We start from the raw sequence: 21,405 nt of genomic DNA, 5'->3' as shown, positions 1-21,405 counted from the left end.
ACTGCCCTCCTGAGCAGCGCAAGAGGGTGGGTTTTTACAAAGATCACCAAACAGCTTGACCCAACTGAACGGCCTGCCTTGGGCTGCTGCTTAAGAGAAAGCCTTGAGTTGGTTAAGGTTTGACAAATACTGAGAAAAACCAGTCAATTAATATGTTAAAAACACTACCCAACCACAGTATGAACCATTTAGACATATGGCTTTAATTTTGACTTTAGTCTCCAAAGCCTAGGGGTCCCTGGGGAAAGGGGGCAGAGGGAGAGAAAGGACCAGCTTCTCTGTGGGCCAGGTTTCTGGGGTTGCTCCCAGCCCTGCCCCCAGAGGGAATGCCCCCACCCAGGGCTTTGCTCCCAGAAGGGCCCCTCCCCCAGAAAGCCCCTTCCCAAATGGCCCTGACCTTTGGCCACACCCTCAGAGGTCCCATTATCCACCCCCAACCCCCTCACACCCCCCTACCCTGCCAAGCACCGCCCTCAGAAGGGTTCTAAGTTGAAGTCAGTGTGCTTCTCTCTCAATGTCTAGGAATTACTCAGTTTTATTTTTGACTTTGTGTTTTTTGAGCGAAGTGGGTGGTGTAAGGACCTACTTTATATTTTTATATTTTAGCCAGAGGCTTCCATTGAGGTTACACAATAACCTTGTTGTTTAACCCTTAAGCTGTCCCTGCTCCCCTTCTCCCAGGGGACTTACTTAAAAACAAGTCCCGGAAATCAACCTCAGGTAACAAAGCCCAAATACAAGGGTGGGTCAGGCCAGGTAAGACATCTGATCAGTGGAGGGCTGCATACTGTCTCCCTAGCTACCAAGGAGTATGGGTCCCACCCTTTGTGAGTCTTTTGGGCAAAAATCCTAACCAAGGTGATAGGCTAGGTCAAATATCTACTAAAAGGAAAGTTGTAATTCAATTGGTCACCTAGCATCACTGTGCAGCTTTCTCTGTGTGTTACAATTTCATTGGCCACCTGTGCATGACCAGGCCCAATCGCATGGCCTATGTCCTTAAAAGCTAGTCTGTAAAGGAGAGAGGGGTTGACTTCTCTGTAAGAAAAGCGGCCCTGGCTGGTCAGTTTGATTCTTGATGCTTGGTGCAAAATAAAGCTTTGTTTGACCTTCGCTTTGTATCAGTCTCGCTCTTTTAATCATGGACCCATTATTGGGGCATAACAGGTGGGATAGTGGAGCACGTACATAGTGGAGGGGACAGCCCACTGTGGGTATCCACCATTCCTTGTTTGTACTGCTCATTTGCATGTACTGCTCGCCCTGCCTGGTGAGCACAGCATGGAAATGGACACTTCGTGAGTGGTGGTCAACGAGACTCACTGACCACGTGATGTCTATGACCGAGTCAACCGGAGCTCGCCTTCCCTACAGACCAGAGCTTGCTCTGAGCACCGGCAGGAGGCGGTGGCCTCTTGTGAGCAGCCCAGAACCCTGTCTTGTCCTTTCTCACTCATGTCACCTCCCTGTGTTAGCCAAGCCTTGGAAGTGGTGACTTAGGAGGGAAGGGAAAGAAAGGCAGCCCCTGGCTCCTGATCCTGTCAAGTTCCGTACTCATCAGGAAGCCGAGGGCAGCAGGGTTGGTGGAACAGGTGTGAGTCCCCAGGTGAGGTAAAGATGGCAGAGCTGGTCTTGTGCAGGATTTCTACGGTTCTGATAAGAAGAGGGCACGTGGGTGTGCCCCAGCTGTGGAATCCCTGCGTGAATTATTTAACACTGACATTGCACCCTGCGAAGATGAATGGCATAAATCATGACCATAATCACATTATAAAATTTTTATTTGTTTGGAATGACATTAAATGCAAATAGAAAACAGCAGCCATGCCCCTTCAGAAGACAGATGGTGGAGGAAATGAGCTTTCTATTTTAGTACCTTTAACAAACACTTCCTCCCTGTTTTTGCCCAAAGGGCCCTATATCTTCATTTTGCATGGGGCTTGTAAATTATGTAGCCAGCCCTGGGGACAGCTGTGCAGTGTCTCAATGACCCAGTGCAGGGAATGGCAGGAGCCTCCCTCCTTGATACAGTAGTATTACACAAGCCCCTGAAGCTGAAACAGAACTTCAGGATAAAGTCTGGTGGGGAGGTCCTCAAATTTTTGAGTCATGGGCTGTCGTAAACAAAATAACAGCCGGGTGGCTTAGGCAACATACAATTTATTTTCTCATGGTTCTGGGCGCTGGAAGTCCAAGATCAAGGTGGCAGTAGGGTTTGATTCTTCAAACGTCTCTCCTTGGCTTGCAGATAGCTGTGTTCTCCACTCTGTCTTCAAACGATTGTCCTTCAGTCTGTACTGTCTGTGTCCTAATCTCTTCTTCCTGTAAGCACACCAGTCCTGTTGGCTTGGTGCCCACCCCCAGTGAGCTCGTTTTCCCTTTATCACCTCTTTAAAAATCCTGTCTCTGAATACTGCCACATTCTGAGATGCTGGTTGTTAGGACGTCAACGTAGGAATCTGGGGGCATCCAACTAAGCCCATAACAATAGTCAAAACTGGATCCGAAACTGAAATATAGACACATTTTAAAATGCTAAAAGTGTATATATATAATTTTTGTGGTAGGCCTGAGATGGTTGGTATTCTGAGATGTATTTGTAACCTTTGAGGGAAACATCCTTTGGAATGATCAAAGAGCGCTTCTATGTAATTCCATACATCCACAATTAAACCCCAGAGCTTTTTAATTTGGAATTTGGCTGTTTTGTGCTTGGTGGTAACCAAAACCAGCCTAGGGCTTTTCTTTTGTTTTGGCAGAAAAGTAGGAGGCAGAGGACTTGAGCATTTAGACATCTTGCTGCTCTTTGGTTTAATCATACTCTACTGAGTTGCCCGAAACTAATTAAGCTCTTGGCTCTGTAGAGGAGAGATGATGTTCCTTACATGTCATTGGCCACAATGTTCCTTTTTTAAATTGTTGTTAACATTTGTGTTATTTTTCAGTATAAGAGACAAGCTTTATCTTAGTTTGGGCTGATGTAACAAGAGCACCATAAACTAGGTGCTTTAAAGACATACTTATTTCTCTCAGTTCTGGAAGCTGGGAAGTCTACGATCAAGACCCTGGAAGATTCCGTGTCTGTTCAAGTGCCCACTTCCTGGGTCACAGATGACCATCTTCTCCCTATAACCTCCAAGGTGGAGGAGGCGAGGGATCTCTGTGGGGTCTCTCTTATGGAGACACTAATCTCGCCCATGAGGACTCCACCCTCATGACCTAAACATCTCCCAAGGACCCCATCTCCTAGTTATGTCCCTTTGGACATTGAGTTTTCAACTTATGAATCCTGGAGGGATACACTGTCTACAGTGAGCTTCGTCAAACATCTTTTATGTTCAAGGCACTGTTTTTTGGCAAAATTAATCATTTCCTACACATCCTTTGAAGCAAGAGTATTTCTGCACTTTGCCTTCCTTTAGAACCTTTCTCTAGAGAGGATCCTAAAAAGTTCAGAAAAGATGCAGAAGAAACCTGCTGGTTAGCTCGTTTTTCACAGTAGAGCAGAATTCATTTTGAAGTAGGTTAATCTTAGAAATCCAGGCGAAGACACTTTGCTTGAAAATCATCTCAAATGATCAGTTAGTTTTGTTAGTAGGAGTAATAGTAACTATAAGATCAATAGAACAACTTTTTGTTCTACTGTGGGCCTACTGTGTGCTGGGTACCTCGGAGCACCTGAGTCGAACCATCTCGTGATCCTTTCAACAGCCCACTGAGGGTCACACTGTCTTCTCCTCCACGTTATGGATGAGCCTTAAGTCTGGGCCAGAAATGACACAACTTTCCCAAAGCCATATTGCTACTGAGGGGCCAGCTGGGATCTACGCCCACTCTGGTGCCAGAGCCTGTGATTGCAAACGTGGGCTGCACTAGCTGTTCAGAACAAAGGACTGTTCATGGAGGTGACACAGCTAACCCGTGAGACCCACCACCCTTTTCCCTAAGGTCATCCCGGTACAGCCTGCAGTGATGGCCCGAGTTAAGCATTTGAACTTGGTGCTGCAGAGGGCGTGTTTTAGGGACAAGATTGGTGTTAAGGGGGTCTAATGAAGCCCAGAGGGAATGGAAGGAAACAGGACTTGGGGAAATATCTGGGTCCCTGGAGCTGTCATCTCCTTTTATTACTGTGCACCTCTCTTTCACAAAAATACATACATACATACATACATACATACATACATACATACAAAAAATATTTGCGGACATAGCACAAATTTAAGCAAATTTTAAATTATAAACTCTACTACTCTACTAAATTATTATAAAAGGCATGCAAAAGCTAAACAGTTAAATGGATGACATGAAATATGAATAAAACTTATAATATTTTCTTCCAGCCCCTTACTGGACTATTTGTCAAACTCCCTTTGGAGAAGACTTTTTAAAGATTTGTTTATTTATTTATTGAGAGAGAGAGAGACAACACGTGTGTGCACATGTGAGTAGGGGGAGTGGGGCAAAGGGAAAAGGAGAGAAGCAGACTCCCCATTGAGCACAGAGGCCTCACTAAGGGCTCAATCCCATGACCCTGAGATCATGACTTGAGCCAAAATTTTGAGTCAGACATTTAATCAACTGAGACACCCAGGTGCCCTGGAGAAGACTTTTTAAGAAAGAGATAGGACACTGGATTTATAGCAATAATTCCTAGAATTAATCTTTAAAAGTGGAAAGATAGAAATGGTTTTTTTAATTTTTTTTAAAGATTTTCTTTATTTATTCATAAGAGACGGGAGGCAGAGACAGAAGCAGGCTTCCCGCAGAGCAGGAAGTCCAGAGTGGGACTTGTTCCCAGGACCTGGGATCATGACCCTAGCTGGAGATAGACGCTGAAGATACTGATAAACCAAACTTTAGGGAAAAATACTGAACTTTACTGGGAAGATGAAGCAGAACATCAGCATATGGCAGCAACATGAGTTTTAGATAGTTGTTGGTCGCCCAGAAGGCTTAAGGTGGAGAGAAAAACAAAAGGCTGTAGTGACCCAAAATTGTCCGAGTTGTGACCCAGGAACTTCCGGGTGACATGAAGATTTGTTTATTTATTACACGGACAGCGCCATGTGGGGACAGAGCGAGGGGGAATGAGAATTCCATACAAACGTGTGAGTGGCTCTTCTCCCATCTCCAGGGGGGAAGGAAGAGATTGGGTTTACTCCAGTAAGCATGGTGATGAGTTGGTGAGGTAGGTTGACTAGATGTCTGGACACCTGAAAAAGCCAGCGAAGGGGGCTTCCTGGCCATCTTGTCAGTGTCTTATTGAAAGCTTGTCATGTGCAAGACTTTCTTTTAACAGGTTGCCAGGTGAATTGATGTACAAATCAGACTACCGGCCGCCATGTGTCATTGCTCAGGTGGTCCATGACACAGTGCCCTGCCACTAAGGGGATGCACTTAGCATTACAGACATCGTTCTGTCTTTGTTATTTTGAAATTTAGAAAATATCTTATTAATTTGTTCACCCCAAAGAGGCAATTTATTGCTTACTATGACAGTCTTTTGGTAGAGGACACAAAACTGCTTTCTTTGTTATGAAAATCAATGTGTTACACCAATTTTCTGAAAGATAGAAATGAATTGCCTCCTTCCAGCTGGGTCAGGACATAAGTGTACCCTATGTATTGGTTTTTCAATAGATTCCATTTACAGATTGTACATGTCTCTCAATACAGAAGACATTTGCTCACATTTATGTGTAGAACATTCCCGAACCTGGTCCAGGTTGCGGATGAAACCGTCACTCTGACTGGCAAGGCATAACGAAGAAGAGTTTTCCTGTAAACAATATGTGGTCATGGAAGGAATCAGCACTGCAATTCGTGGCTGATTCCAAAGGCTCTAAGAGGTGGCAGATGCACAGGCAAAGTGGTGACTTTTGCAGAGGAAGCAGGCTGAGGAGAGATAGCAAAACAGAAGTTTGAGAGGGCCCTAAAATCTCCTCCTGTGGGATTATTGGCCATTGAGCTTGAGAAAGGCTATGGTGAAAACTTGAAAGAGCATCAGATCAAACCCTTGGCCACTGGAGGTTGAAACTGACATGAGCAGCACTATCTCTATTCTTGACCCAAGGCCACAGGATGACAAGCTTTGCTTTTTCAATGTGGTCTCAGGTCTCTATACAGCCCTATAAAGAAAATAATACAAATAAATGCTGAGAGTGTAAAGTGTAAGCAGAGCTCCCCTTGGCCATTTCCTAAGTTTTGACCACTCCGAAGTGAGTATCACTTTGGTGAGTGCATTGCAGGAAATGGCCTTAATGATCAATGGCAGACCTCCACTCCAGAGTGACATAAAAAGCAATCTGCACCTCCTTCCTGATTTGTCTGTAATGAAACTTGCTTTCCTCAGGTCCCAGCATTCGAGGCAGATAAATATGTTCCCTTTCGTTGGCTCTTACTCATACTTCAGCAAGATTTCCCATGTGCTTTCCTTGGCTGGCTGGGAAACTGGACGACAATTTATGGGATCTTAGGGGACAGGCGCGTAGAATTCCAGTGGGATCCCGGAACAGAACCTAATTGGAGATTAGAGACCATTGCGGTGCAAAGCTTTTCTTTGAGATCGAAAGAGGTGCATGTTATGCAAATATTAGCAAGTGTAAGTTCACACTGTTTATTGAAAATTTATAGACTCATTATGGTCAAGAAGGCTGGAAGATAAGTAGATTTTGGGAAAGATTCAGGTAAAATCAGGGAGGTGGCAAATTACCCCAGGGAAGGTAGAATGGCTAAAGAGTATGGCCCAAACTTTTTAAAAAAATTTTATTCACTTATTTGACACACAGAGAGCCAGAAAGCACAAGTGGGGGGAATGGCAGAGGGAGAAGGGGAAGCAGGCTCCCCGCTGAGCAGGGAGGCAAATGTGTGGGACTCGATCCCAGGACCCTGGGATCATGACCTGAGCTGAAGGCAGACACTTAACCGACTGAGCCACCCAGGCCCCCCCTGGTTTCAACTTCCAAAGATGGTGTATGAGATACCTTTGGTGGGAAGGAATGAAGATCAGCAACTGTCCTTGATTCTGCTTCTCAGGAAGGCATTGTGATGTGGTGCCCAGGACTTTGGAGACAGACACATGCTTGGTGCCCTCCGGCTCTGAGGCAAAAGCAACACCTTCCAGAGGGCAGCTGCAGGCACCCGGTGGCGTCACACAGGGTCAGACCTTGGAGGCACTCAGCCACATACCCATTCCATTATCCTGCTGGGTTTGGAAGAGCGCTATCAAAGTCCCTGCTGCTGAAGGACCATCCAGAGTGACATGTTCCATGGGGCATGCCGGCATTCCTTTACCCCTTCAGGTTATTGGCAGCAAGGCTGGAAATTTTTTTAATTGCCTGGGAAAATGATAGCAAACAGCTCCAAAAAGGAGTTTCAGAACGCAGACTTCATACTATGTTTTGAGTACATTTCATTCATTTGGCAGGTACTGACAGGGTGCTTAAGTGCCAGGTGCTGCTGCATTAGAAACGAACTTGAGAAGTTAACAGGAGGGGGCTCCAGCCCTCAACCAGCACAAAGTTGAACAATGGATGCATGTGACAGACAGAGCACTGTGACGGGGAGTACTAGGTGCTGTCATAAGAAGGGTATGCCTGGAGTTAAAGGAACACTCGGGGGGAGCCAGCACCAACACTCGGGGAGAGCTGTGGGAAATATGATGGATGCAGATGGCTCCAGGGGAAACCAGAGAACTGCTCAGATCCCTGCTTCTTAACAGCTCCAAGTGCCCGCCGCTTCAGAGTGGGGGCTGGGCGAGCAGGGAGCTGGGGTGGGCGCAGCGATGCCTAAGTTCCGACCTCAAGCCCCTGCGCTGTTTCACCTGTCCCTTTAGGAGTACAATGACATAGGATGTCACCAACGGAGGATCTACCCCTGCATCCTGGTACTGGGAAAGCACGCGAGGGCTGCGGAGCTGAAAGCAAGAGTTGGTAGTTCCAGTAATGTGTGCAGGGTTTTAAAAAACTATATACCGGAAAATATCCGGTCTTATTTGCATGTGTTTGTATCATGCACAATTTTTAACTGCAATCCTCCTTTTATCTTCTTCCCTGTTGTTAAGACTCTCCTCTCCTCACCGCTGCCTTTGTCCCTATAATACCTGTTGACAGCCTGGTGCTCATCCATGAGCTCATTCGCCTCTATCCACGCACGCATGGGGCTCTGTCACTGTTTAACAAATATGGGCTCATTTTATCTACCTCTTGATCTAGTGCTTCCCAGTTAATAATCCCTCCTGCATAACGTCCTTCTGTTTTTATCTTCATTTTTATAAAGAATGGCTGCTCACCTTTTATCAGCTGCCTTTATTTTTTTTATCAAATGCATTTATTGCTATGGTCTTAAGAGTTTTTTTCACAGTTAATTTAGTGATGAGGTAAATCTTATTGATTTTCTGGTCTTGAGCTCCCTTTATTTTCCTGGAATGAATCCAAGTTGGTCTCAGGATATAGTCCTTTGATAGATGCCTGACTTCTGTTATTTGCTAACATTAGTTCAGTTTCTGTTAACTAATCTGTCCTAAGCCAGATTTGTTAATAGCTTCCCCGTTCCTCCCTCTCAGGTTTGGGTATTAAAATTGTGCTCAGCTTCATCAAGTGAATTGACTTATTATTGTTTAATTGCCTGTTGCCATTTAACAGTAGAATGACAGTTATCCAGCTGCAAACCTGTCTGATCTTGGAACTCATCTTCTTAATTTTCCATTCTTGAATCATTTGGATGATTTTGTTTTCCTAGGAAATCATCGTTTCTTCTAGGTTATCAAATTGATTAGTATAAAGTGCCTTGCAGTTTAGTGATTCTTTTATATTATGCATTTGCTTTTATATCTCTGTTCCCAATCCTTATCTGTTTTGCAACTCTCTCCCTCTCTCTGTCCCCTCCTCCCTGAAACCCCCCTTTCCCCATTCCCCTTCCCTCTCCCCACCTCCTCCCACACCCCATCTTCCCCCTCTCTTATCCTTAATAGGGCATGTGAAGTTTTTTTTTATTATTATTATTTCATTAGTCTTTCATAGAAACAACTTTGAGTTTATTTGCCCCTGATATTTTTTATTAGTTTAAAAATTTATTATTATTATAACTACTTCCTTTCTTTGGATTGAGCTGCCCTTTTCTGATGGGTTTAAATGAGTACTTTCTTTTATTTAAAAAAATGTTTGAAATTGAAGACATTTGACACTAAAGTCTCCTTAGAGTATAACTTCTGGTGTCTTCTGTAAGTTTTGGTATGAAATAGTCTCCTTTCCATTGCTTTCAAGATTTTCTTCAGTCGTCTTATGATTTCTTCTTTGACTGAAGACTGTATTTCTTAACTTGTATGTAGTTTCAATTTTTTGTTACCAGGTTATCTAATTCTGATTCTACTGGATTGTGATCAAAGAACTGTTCTTTAAATCTTTAATTTGGAAGGCTTGTAAAGGTTTCCTTTGTTGCCTAGTATGCAATTAATCTTTACAAACATGGTTTTCCTTAGGTGTAAGAAAGAAATGTTTTCCGAGGGAAACAAGGTAGTCTATTTTCTTTTTTTTTTTTTTAAGATTTTATTTATTTATTTGACAGACAGAGATCACAAGTAGGCAGAGAGGCAGGCAGAGAGTGAGAGAGAGGAGGAAGCAGGCTCCCCGCGGAGCAGAGAGACTGATGTGGGGCTCGATCCTAGGACCCTGGGATCATGACCTGAGCCGAACGAAGGCAGAGGCTTTAACCCACTGAGCCACCCAGGCGCCCCAGGATGTCTATTTTCTGTGTGTCCTTGTTTTTCCCTCCTTCTAGTAGATACTCCCATTTGAAAAGCTAAAATTTTACCTTGTTATTGCATTTTTAGAGTCTTCAGGTATTATGTTGTTAGATGTATACCTGCTTATACCTTTTACATCTTCTTTCCAAACTCTGCCTTTAAACATGTCCCTCTTCATCTTAGTACCTATAACTTTAGACCCAACTTGTCTGCGATGAAGTTTGCCATTCCGGCTTTCTCTTTTGCATGGTATCTCCTCACCTGATACATTCTCAATCCCTTTTGCATTTTAAGTATGTTTCTTGAACAGCGTGGATCTGTAACCTCCTGATAGGCGCTTTAATAGAAAAAGTCAGTCTGTACACATTTAAATTAATGATAAACAGTCATAATTTTATTCCTCCCATCTTATTTTGTTTTTATTTTCCCCATTTTTGATGTTTTTAATCAAGTTCATTCTTTTTGTACTTGATAAATAGAGAAGTTCTTTGCATTTTTCGATGACAGCTTAATTGAGATATAATTCACAGGCCATACCACTCACCATCTAATGTGGACAATTTAATGGCTTTCACTATATTTAACTATACTATACTGAACTACCTACACTTTTTCATTATCCTCAAAAGAAAACTTTAGCCATCACCACCAGTCTTAGGCAACCGCTAATCTACTTTCGGTCTCTGTAGATTTAGCTATTTTGGAAATTCCATATAAATCAAATTATGCAATACGTGGTCTTCTGTGACTGACTTCTCTCAATCAGCAGAATGTTTTCAAGGCTCCTCTGTGTCGTGGCACATATCAAAATTCTATTCCTTTTCAAGGCTGAATAATATTCCACAGGCTGGATGGATCACATTTTATTTATCTCTTCATCAGTTGATGAACATCAGGGTTGTTCTCACCTTTTCGCTATTACGAATAAATCCTAAACCTTCATGCACAAGTTTTTGTGTGGGCATAGTTTTTTTCTTGGCTCTATACACAGGAGTGATATTGGTGTGTCATATGGCAACTCTGTGTTCTGCATTTTGAGGAGCTACTAAACCATTTCTAATGTGGCTGCGCCATTTTCCAAGCCCACCAGCAATTTACAGGTTCCAGCTCTTCACATCCTTCCAACACCTGCTTTTGGGGTTTTTGATAGTAGCCATCCACGTGGGTGGGAGGTGGTATCTCACCATGGTTTTGATTTGCATTTCCCGAGTGATTAGTGATGTTGAGCATATTTTCACGTGCTTATTGTCCCATATATTTTATATATACCTTATATGTATCTTTAAATATATATTATATATTTCATATTTTATTGATATTTAAATACATATTTAAGAATGTAAATATATTTACATAAATATGTTTATATAAATATATGATCATGTAAAATATATTTATATATACATTTATATATTAATGTATACATTTGAATATTAGAGAAATGTATATTCAAGTTCTTTGCTCATTTTTTAAGAGATTTTATTTATTTATTTGAGAGAGATTTATTGAGAGAGATCACAAGCAGGCAGAGAGGCAGGCAGAGAGAGAGGAAGAAGCAGGCTCCCTGCTGAGCAGAAAGCACGGGGCTTGATCCCAGGACTCTGAGTTCAAGACCTGAGCGGAAGGCAGCAGCTTAACCCGCTGAGCCACCCAGGCGCCCCTCTTTGCTCATTTCTTAACTTGGTTGTCTTTTTATTTGAGTTGTAAGAATTCTTCACACAGTCTGAATGCATGTTCCTTATATATGACCTGGAAATATTTTCTCCCATTTAGTGGCTTGTCTTTTGACTTTGTCAATGGGGTCCTTGGAAGCACAAAACTGGGATATTTTGGTTGAGTCCCATTTATTTGTTTATTATTTTTTTTAAGTTGCTTGTACTTTGGTGTTTGGCTGAGGAGCCGTTGTTAGATTCAAGACCACTAACATTTACCTTTGTGTTTTCTTCTGAAAACTTTATCATTTTACTTTATTTTTATTTTTTAAAAGATTTTATTTATTTGAGAAAGAGACAATGAGAGAGAGCATGAGCGAGGAGAAGGTCAGAGGGAGAAGCAGACTCCCTGTGGAGCTTGGAGCCTGATGCAGGACTCAATCCGGGAACTCCGGGATCATGACCTGAGCAGAAGGCAGCCGTCCAACCAACTGAGCTACCCAGGCATCCCGAACTTTATCATTTTAATGCTTACACTTATGTCTTTGATGCATTTGGGGTTATTTTCTCTGTATGGTGTGAGGCAGGACTCCTGTTTCATTATTTGCATGTGGCTGCTTGGGAGTAAAATACTGTTCTTACCCCCATTGAATTGTTTGGCACCCTTGTCAAACATTAGTTGACTGTAATTTATTTTCCTTTTTTTTTTCCCCATTGAGTCATTTCACGTGCCATGTATATTATATTTCTAGGAAAAAGGAATCCCAGGATTTTCCCTCCTGCCTGGATTCTTCCTTCTTCATGGTGCATGATGCCAGAAGAATTTTTCCATGCAGTGAAACCAAACTGAGGGGATGGAAATATTCTGCCACTTTTCTAGATCTTTCAGTTATACAAGTCTAGGGCTGGTCATGCCACACTTGTTTAACTTGCCCGTGAGGTTCACAGCAGTTTTCCCAGCTCTGTGGTCATCAATAATTTCAAATTTGCCAGTGTACTCATGCTTCGTCATCACAGTGAGGAAACGGGACGATGACTTTGGTGCAGGGCCTTCTAAGAACCTGGCCTTCACCCCCCCTTTCAGCAGTGTTAATGTTCTTGAGGGCATCTGTGGGACATTTGTTCACACTGTTACTGCGGCACGGAAAGATGCCCGAAAAAGCTTTTTTCCCTTTTATTAATATTTGGTCTTGTTCTCCTTCCCTTTCTCATAGCCGAATGCGTATTTCCCCTTCGTCATTTGAAAACTGCATACTGTTCTCCAGCTGTTTTCCCCAGACGAGACCTTGTGTATCAAGAATCCTTATTTCACGGTTATTATACACAGTCTTAAAGATTTATGACTGTCCGCTTATTTTACACATGCATACACACGAAGCACTAAATACGGACTTTATCTGAATGGCTAAATGTTGGCCAAGACAGAAGCCAGTTGTAGTGGGAACTGATAGGATAAAGATATAGTCTGAAGTTTTTGTTCTTTAAAAAAAGCCTTCATGGGGCGCCTGGGTGGCTCAGTGGGTTAAGCCGCTGCCTTCGGCTCAGGTCATGATCCCAGGGTCCTGGGATCAAGTCCTGCATCGGATTCTCTGTTCAGTGGGGAGCCTGCTTCCCCCTCTCTGCCTGCCTCTCTGCCTACTTGTGATCTCTGTCTTTCAAATAAATAAAATCTTAAAAAAAAGGCCTTCATATTTTATTTAAAATTTTAGGTGTCCGAATTCAAAAGGTTAACAATATAGTACAATAATAATAATAATAATAATAATATATCATCTAATAATAAAATAATAATAATTTCTCCTGCATAGTCACTGCTGCACACTAGTAAAATGAAATGTTTCTTTTCTTTTCTTTTTTAAAGATTTTATTTCATTTATTTGACAGACAGAGATCACAAGTAGGCAGAGAGGCAGGCAGAGAGAGAAGGAGGGAAGTGGGCTCCCGCTGAGCAAAGAGCCCGACGTGGGGCTCGATCCCAGCCAAAGGCAGAAGCTTAAACCACCCAGGCACCCCGAGATGTTTATTTTCATTTGGGATTATGGAGGGGCAAGGTGTTTTTGGCTCTCCTGCTGAAGTAGGGACTCAGTCAGTATTGTCTCCAACTTTTTCCCTAATAGTAGCTCTGGAAGATGAAGACGTCCCTCCATCTCCCAGACATGAGGGTTTGACCAGGACATGGGATGGTATAAGCTCATTGACATAGTCTCATGAACTAAGCCCTGGTTTATTGGTCACAGTCATTCTCCAAGTATTTTCAGGAATAAACTTCAGGTGTTGCCCTTACTCTAATTTTTCTTTCTGAGATTTCTGACTGCAATCGCTACTTCCTGCAGTCACTCAAGGAGAAACGAGGCATGTGGCAGCGCAACAGTGTGTTTTTCTTTCAAGATGACAGAACCACTCTTGATTTCTGTACGCATCTCGGATTTTCATATATGAACATGGATTTTGGTGTCTACCCTGAGGAGATAATACATATGGTGTGAGCTACACATGTATTCTCATGACACGTCACCTGGGTTACCCAGAACTTTCTGGGCCCGGCAGAAAGGCAGAAACCCAGGTGAATTCCTCATTGTTCCTGCAGGCTGTCAACCCTCAAAGGCCATCTGGATGTGTTTGTGCATCGCAATGTCTGCTGTGTAAGATACAGAAAGAGCACAGTAGTTCAGGGGGAAAATATTTAGGAACACATTTTCCAGGAGGAACCAGGATTCAGTTTGGGTGACTCTTGACCATTTTTCATCTTCTGACGACTGAAAGTGGTAGTTAATCTACAGTCATGGTTTTAACATGCATTTCGAATGTAATGTGAGTTTCTATCAACATAAAACTATAAGAACTGTCTTCCTAAAGGGCATTCATGTAAGGCCCGTTATTTTCCAGCTTGATTAATGAAAACAAAATTTTTCTGTAATGCTTTCTTCCTACTCTGTATTAGTTTTCAGGACTGGATTGAAAGTGATTTATTGTGGATAGGGTTATACCTGCTCGTGGAATTTTTTTCTGTTCCTGGGTTTTTAAAGGTGGCAGAGTTGACTTTCTGATTTTAATTCATCTTCACTAGATGAAGAATTCACAAATAGGACTTTTTCTTGAAATAACCATAGCCTGGGGGCGCTTGGGTGGCTCAGGTCATGATCTCAGGGTCCTGGGATTGAGTTCCACATCGGGCTCCCTGCTCAGTGGGGAGCCTACTTCACTCTTTGCCTCCCCCTCTGCTTATGCTTTCTCTAATAAGTAAATAAATGAATAACCTAAAAAAAAAAAGAAGTTGTATTTGACTGGAGCTTCATGTGGAGTGACAGATCAACAGAAAGACAAAGGAATAAGAGACAGGAAGCAATGAAGGAAAACACAAAGGTGCACTGTATAGACAGATGTTCCTCGGCTTATGACGGCCTCGGCTTCTAATAAACCCATTGTTCAGCTGGAAATCTCTTTAGTTGAAAATGCATGGAAAACACCTAAGTGACTGAACATCAGAGCTTAGCCCCGCCAAACTTAAATGTCTTGAGAACACTTACAGTATTGCACAGTTGGGCAAAATCCTCTAACACAAAGCCTATTTCACAATAAAGTGTCTGGTATCTCATGTAACTTACTGAACACTGCACTGAAAGCCAGAACAGGATGGTTCAAGTGTGTTGGTTGCTGACCCTCGTGATCACGTGGTTTGCCTGGGGGCTGTGCTCGCTGCCCCTGCCCAGCATTACAAAAGAGGACCCTACTGTAGATCGCCAGCCTTGGAAAAGATCCAAACTAAATGCATATCACTTCTGCACTATTATAAAAAGTCAAAAAACCATAAACTGAACCAAGGTGAAGTCAGGGATCTTCTGTACCAGGTGTGTTAGGGAAGGTCAAGTGCTCCTGTCTGGCCAGGAACCATAGTGGTATGGGGGAAAGTTCCACAGTAGAAAGTTCTACAGTGGAGAACCACTAGGACTCAAGCACCAACGGTCACAGGTTACGCCAGGAAGACTGGATGCTCTTCTGTGGGCGATGAGAAGCCATGAGCAACTCAGGAAGGCTGAAGAGCTCTGGGCAGGTGGGACAGCTGAGGGCTGCAATGAAGAGGGACAGGTGGAGCTGGGAGACCAGGTGGGGAGAGCCCGCTACCCTCGAACAAAAGGCAACAAAGGTCTGGACTGGGATGACGGAGATGGTGGAAGGTAATGGGATATTCATGAAACAGAACTGGAAAGCCATGGAAATGAAATAAGAGAGGGAGGGAAAACCGTTCATGACTTTAATTGCCATCAGTATAAAACATGTTGAATTAAAATGAATTGGTATTTCTAGACCGATGATGACATCACAATAATGGAAGGAAACCAATTTTGATTTTGAGCCTGGTTAAGGAGACAGTATAGACAAGAGAAAAGCAGAGGCTCTGGAGTCACACAAATGTCACCATTGAGATTCGTCCCCACTCTTCATTCCCTTCCCTGTAAACCCAGGCAAGTGACACCTGCCTCACAGCACTGGTAACAAATAGGGAAGAGCACACGTTCTCACGTTCCCGGGTCAGACAGGACAGCCAGGGATCAGCGGCACATGAGGAGGTGACAGGTGGTCACTAAACTGAGCTCAGGTGCATACACAGCATTTTACGTCACCTTGAGATGTCTCCTCTTGTGACCACTCGAAGAAGGTGGCAGTGGTGAGGAACGAACTCCAGGAGCTTATTAGCATACATGATCTTCAGGCCGTCTGGATGAGACTCAACTATCTGCTCTACAATCACCTAGCAGAAGGAAGAGCGTTTTATTTTTATTTATTTATTTATTTATTTGTTTGTTTGTTTGTTTGTGTTTTTGTTTGTTTTTAAAGCACCTAAAAGAGAAGTATGAACTATACACTACAGAGAAAAGAATCGTGTAAACCTTAAAAATGCACTTCGTCCTTCCTCCTCCCCACTCAGTATGCTTTCTAAACAGGAGGTAAGTAACAATGGCATGAAAATCTAGGTCCCGGGATTTGGGAATACTGCTCCAACCCTGGGGGACACAGAGGCTGAGGGACAGAGACTGGCCTGAAGCTAAAACATCACACACACTCATCTGCTTCCCTTCTGAGCTTAAAAGCGAAATACTGTATCTGCAGACAACAGCTCTGTATCATCTTCACCCTGGCCTTATCCTCTACCGTCTCCAGAACAGGGAAAGGGCTGAGATGGAAAGTGATGGAAGAAAACACATCTTATTTTGCTTTAGTATTTAATTTTTTTTGGTGAGGCTGAGTTGCAGGAGGTGAATGACAAGCATGCAAACTTAAAATACAAACGTGGCCACAGTTCATTTAATGACACGGAAACGTAAAGTACTTCCCTAATTTAGCATATTAGATTCAGTTCAATGAAAAGGGCATAAATTAAATAACTAAAATATTTTCATTTAGTGACAAAGAATAATGTGATCTTTTTCACCCCCACAGAGAGAGCTATGAACTATAATAGGATACATACAAAGAACTGACAGATCATTTACTTTTAGTAGTCTTAATGAAGCTGAGAAGATTACTGAAATTAATCCTTCAATTTCATTTCTATCACTGGGATACTGTCTCGTTTTAAAACTGGAAGCCTTTCATCCTGAAGTCATGGTGGGTAGCTTTATACTTACCAGACAGAAAGAACACTCGCACTGGCAGGTGACTGCAAGAAAGCCCTCAAACGCTGAGACTGGCTTCATGACTTCTGTCAGCTTGAACTAGATGAAACCGACGCTCTCTAAGTTGGAAGCTGCTGATTGCTGGCGGCCTCACATGGTGCAGCCCATACTCCGGCCGCTCAGAGGCAGGATACACTGACTCCCTGTATTTTACTGTATCCTTATAGGTCAAGAACACTGGGTAACCAAGTTCTGGACTTAAGGTACTACCCCGCAAACTCGCCCTTCAAAGCCCTTTATCTTTGAATATTCCCTCCCTCCCACCTTCCTAGCCTGGCAAACTCCCCCATGGTCTTCAAGACTTAGGCCACATCAATTCTGCGAAGACGCTTCCCCTCACAGACTTTCCCTGCGCACAGAGCTGTCTTCCAGCTCCTCCAGTGGGCACGGGCGCCTTGGTGGGGTCACGCTTTTCGGCAACTTCATTAACGTATAACTTATGGAAATGGAAATTGACCTGAAAATGTTCTGATCCGTACCTTCTTCCTAGGCAAGTCCCTCACCCCTACTAAATTAAGATGATCCCTGAGTTATGGCATCACTGGAAGAGACCAGAGCGCATGCCTGATTCCTACAATACTGATGGGCACCAAGCAGGACCAACCTTTTCTTACAACCAGAAGAGCAGGAACAAAGAGCATCTTCAAGGAAGAGCCCTGAGCTCTCTCGCACCCAGTCAAGAAACAAAGCCAGATTAGATGCTCTGTGTTTGTGGAATGAGGTGCATGGGGGCACAAACCTCATCCATGTATGGTTTCACCAGTACTTGACCAACTAACGCCTCTGCATCCCGTGTCTTGTCAATTGTAGCGTAAGTCTGGAGGCAGTGCCGTATGATGTCCACATTGGAAGTCTGAAGCCCTTCTAGCAGCAGGCCTCCCAGGGACTGCTGCAGCATGGCCGTAATGTGGGCTATACGCTGCAAGAACAGAGAGACCAGGAAAGAAGGTCCAGGTACCACAGTTTCTAAAACTCAAATATATGTGTATAATTTATATACATATGTGTTATATATATAAAGCGAGCCTCTAATTCTACCAGAATATATGTAAGATTAAAATCCCAACATTTCCTAGAGAATAACAATAAATCTCTTCTCCCCATGATTGCTTTCTTTCTTTTTTTTTAAAGGTTTTTATTTATTTATTTGTCGAGAGAGAGCACAAGCACACAAGGAGACACAGGCAGAAAGAGAAGCAGGCTTCCTGCCAAGCAAGGAGCCAAAGGTGGGACTGAATCCCAGGACCCTCGGATCATGACCTAAGCCAGAGGCAGTAGCTCAACTGACTGAGCCACTGAGGCGTCCCATCCCTATGATTTCTTTGAAAGTAAGTCAGCTTCATCAAAGTGAAGTTTAGACAATTACGGAATGACAAAAAGTTATTTGCCTCTTAAGCTACGGAGTAAATCTGACAAACGTGCATTTAAACCCAGTCAAGGGCTTTGGATAAATGAGCTCTGACTACATCATATGATGTGTCAAGTTACATGAAATTCAGAATTAATTTTACTTGCATAGTTTGGAGACTACGCTTGTGTCTTTACACAAAATCTATCTAGTGTGACATAATGGAAGCAGGGTCCCAAGCAGGAGACACTGAAAAAAAAAATATTCAAAGCTAGCTTCAAAATCCTGTAGAGTAGCAATTATCAGGGGCAATGCTAGGTCAAACCAAAATCATCCAGGAAATTCGCAAACAGCAAATTGAAAATCGAAACCAACACTTGCTGGTCTTACTTTGTCCAGAAGAGGCATGCCTTTGCTCTGAACAGCATGAAAGTGTAACTGGTTAAATTCTGTGGCAATTCTCTCCAAAATCTGTCTAGTCCAGAGAGGGCTAGTAGAGACAATTAGAGAAATGTAATTCCCAAAGTTAAAAACCTGCCACCCCCACCGCCCCACATGCCTTACAGTGCTCAGGCACCTGCACCTGAACGCCATCAATTTTCATGACAAACTGTCTGTGCAGCAGGCCCCAGTGCAAGGGGTGAGGAGCGGGGAGGTCGTAGAAGCCACCGACGCAGCCTGGCCCGGGCCACAGGGCCCAGGCAAGGGGATGGAGCTATTTTAGTTCAGTGTGGGTACAACTGCATGATTCCTCCACGTTCCTCGGGCTCTCCCATTTGTGCCCTTCTTCTCCCTTCTTCTCCCATTCTCTAACCCCCTCCTCTCTCTTGCCCTGTCCTACCGTTCATACCCGAAGCCCCCTCTTCTTCTCTGCCTGCCTCATTCTCCCTCCCAAGTACCTCCCCAGTACCAACTACTGCTGTCTCCTCAATCAGCTAAAACTGACCGCCTAGCAGCAACCTGGGAAATCGCTCAGAGCAGCGGACTCCAAGTTTAAATTTACCCAAGGGCAGAAAGAGCAAGCTCGGTGCTCCGGGAGCTGGTGAGAAATCACTCACAGTGCATCTGCCATCAAGTGGACTGGATACACTTCCCTCTTGCCCCCCACATTAGAAAGCGTCAACCCCATTCAAAAGGAAGTCGAACAGTGAAAGAAAAAAACACACACAACAAAGGCCCCAAAGCCCATGCTGGGCTCTATGAGGCATCCCACATCTGAGGATGGGCAGTCATGTAGTGAGGAAACACACTGTAAGAAAACCCAAAATCTCTGGAGACCTGCCATGGTGTGCCCCGTCCCAGAGCATCAGAACTGGTGTGGAGGGAAGGCAAGCGCTTGGCACGAACAGTGCCGAAGCCTAATCCCAACCTCTACTGACTGATCCCATGCGCATTTCCTATTTATCCTTTTCTCGGCATTTCTGGGCCTGGCAGAGCATGATGGATTTACTGTGCGCTGACGCTGCTCTGGCTTTCCTGACTCTAGAGCTCAGAGCTGCTCTTCTGGAGAAAAAAGTCCTCCAAGGTAATTCTGAGCAAGAAAGCGCACAATGTCTGTTTATCAAGGACAGTGTTGCAAAGGGACAGGATTGTAGACACAGAGCTCACTGAGGTGTTTCTATCCGATGAGCACAGCAGCAACAGCAAAGACAGGAAGAACACTGGAGGGCCAGCTCCCCAGGGGCCGAACGTTGACATGGCTGGAGGGGCTGCAGGCACTGCCAAGGGCCGCAGTGAAGCAGAGCCGCTGGAGACACATGGGCTGCAGAAGGGCCGCGTGCAGACTGTCTGCTAAGTGTGGACGAACGGGGCAGAAGCACGAGTGCAACGGGCTAGAGACACAAGCACAGTGGAGGCTGACCACTTAGTTGAATGCCTTGATGTGAAAGGGGACAGAGACCTAGGACCAGAGAATCGCTTCCTTTGGGATGTGTCCGTTCTTAATCTCCATCATGAGACATGTGGAGCATATGGTCTCTCAAGTTCCTTCCAAATCTAAAACCTTAATTCCTAAAATTTAGAAACCTAACTCCGCCTGCAAGGGGAGGGACTGTTAGCATCACACAACAGAGCACTTAGGGCACCAGGCGATCTTGACGCAGGCAGCCCAGCTGGTATGTGTAGGACCAGCCCCGGCTACACCCACTGCACCACTGTGCGTCTCACAGCGCTGACAGCACCTAACTACTCATTTTCTGAATCACTCATCTACCCTGGCTGATTGAAAATTCACACCAGGAAGGGAACAAGACAATCACAGTATAACAAAGAGAGCCATCATCTTTTTCCTATTTCATAAGTTTTTCCTTTCCTGTTTGTAAATTTCAACTGGATATGTCCTATACTGTTTCATAATAATATAATGCTGGTGCAAAATACATCAATGGTAATACTCTGGGCATGTCTAGGAAAAAAAATGAGATGGAGAAAAACCAAGATGAATGGTAGGTATGCCTTAAAGATCAACAGGACTTTGCTAGTCCTCAGGGAAGGTGATTCCAAATATACTTTTACACTGCAAGCATAATGACGTGTTGGAACTGTGGTCTATAACCAAAGGGTTTATAGGAACGTGTTATAGATTTCACTATTTCATGCTCTCCACTCTCCTGGAGCTACATTCTAGCCACAAACCTGGATTTTCTTCTTGTTCAGAAATGAATTCTAACTAAGCCGTCCCCGCCTAATTAGATTGGATGTGAAGTATTAATTTATGTGCTACTTAGTTAAAAAAAAAATGCTTACCTGCTTGCTTCTAGTGCAGAGGTTTCTTTCGAACTTTGTGAATTTAAGATTTTTTCAATCTTTTCAACTGATCAAATAACTTGTATAAGCCTCAAAACACACATCTATAAAAATAAAAATTAAGCAAACAAAAAACGTCACCATCTTTACTCTTAATCATCTTTATTTCCCATGCTAAATGCAGGAAAATATAAGACCAAAAGTTAACTTCAAATATATAGGGCATGCTATATTTTGAATATT

The sequence above is a fragment of the Mustela nivalis genome (genome assembly GCF_964662115.1).
Source record: "Mustela nivalis genome assembly, contig: HAP1_SCAFFOLD_1050, whole genome shotgun sequence".
Lineage (NCBI taxonomy): Eukaryota > Metazoa > Chordata > Mammalia > Carnivora > Mustelidae > Mustela > Mustela nivalis.
Note: the sequence above shows the minus strand (reverse complement) of the source record.